The sequence below is a fragment of the Sinocyclocheilus anshuiensis genome, unplaced genomic scaffold (genome assembly GCF_001515605.1).
Source record: "Sinocyclocheilus anshuiensis isolate Anshui unplaced genomic scaffold, SAMN03320099.WGS_v1.1 scaffold546, whole genome shotgun sequence".
NCBI lineage: Eukaryota > Metazoa > Chordata > Actinopteri > Cypriniformes > Cyprinidae > Sinocyclocheilus > Sinocyclocheilus anshuiensis.
The window spans coordinates 1,038,788-1,039,874 of record NW_015542451.1 but is presented as its reverse complement, the minus strand read 5'-3'; positions in this window follow the sequence as shown (position 1 = coordinate 1,039,874).

Sequence of the window (1,087 nt, the reverse complement as noted above, 5' to 3'; positions counted from 1 at the left end):
TCTCTCTCTCTGTCTCTCGCTCTCTCTCTGTGGGTGGGGGGAATGTTACTCTGACTTACTGGGCACCATCAAAGTGACGGTTAAGTGTAACAGTGCTGCTCATTACACATAAACAGGTGTGTGTCATCAGCCCAACCCATCCACATGTGGGTGCTACACCGGTCAGCTGACGTCCTGCTTATTTTTAGTGCAAGCTGCTTCCAGCATATGAGGTCACTGACCCAGAAAACACCCAGACACAACAAAAGATCATGTTGCATTTCTGGGTGTGAACAAAACAGACAGAGTGACGATGTGGGAAAAAACGTAACATCCACAGACATCAGAAGGACATGAAATATCTTCCTGATTTCACTAGGATCATTATTTTCTGAGCATAATACTCTGCTAAACGCATTGTCTGTATCTGTGAGTTGTCCATGTGGAATTCTGGCTGCTTTTGAGGAAAGTTTGTTTGGACTGCTTTCAATCTCCTCTCTTGGTTTGGACCCAAAGCGGCAGACTGTGTGTTTGTCATGCGGTGGGTACGGAGGGGGCGTTCGTGCCCTTTGCTCTTAAAGAAAGCGGCTCGTTGCCAAAAATCTGTGAAAGTCACTTATCGGCGTAACATTGGTTGGGTATAGCGTAGGACTGAGCTGGTGGAAGCGTGACTTTGGGGACGACGCAACATATGTATATCGGCTTGTGCTTTCCCTCATACACAGTCACAAAAACATTGCCACAAAAAATCTCTTTGACTTTTTACTATCTTTATCTAAGTTCTTTTACATATGCTATTTTTGTTTATATGTAACTTTAGCATATCATTCTCAATCAAAGTTAAAAATTACTTTTTGAGTCACATGACGTGATAAAAAAATAAATAAATAAAAAAAAGGCAATAAAACATTACTGGATCGATGACTCAACTTTTTGTCCTATCTGGTAATTAATAAAAAAAAATACACTCAAATGGGTTCAGCTTGTAGGTGCAATGTGTAACTGACCTTAACTAACACACGTTTAAGGGTATGCAGGGGCCCTTGTTCTTTGCATGTTTTCTGCATGTCGGTTGCATCACATTACTTTGATTTGGCACATATATATA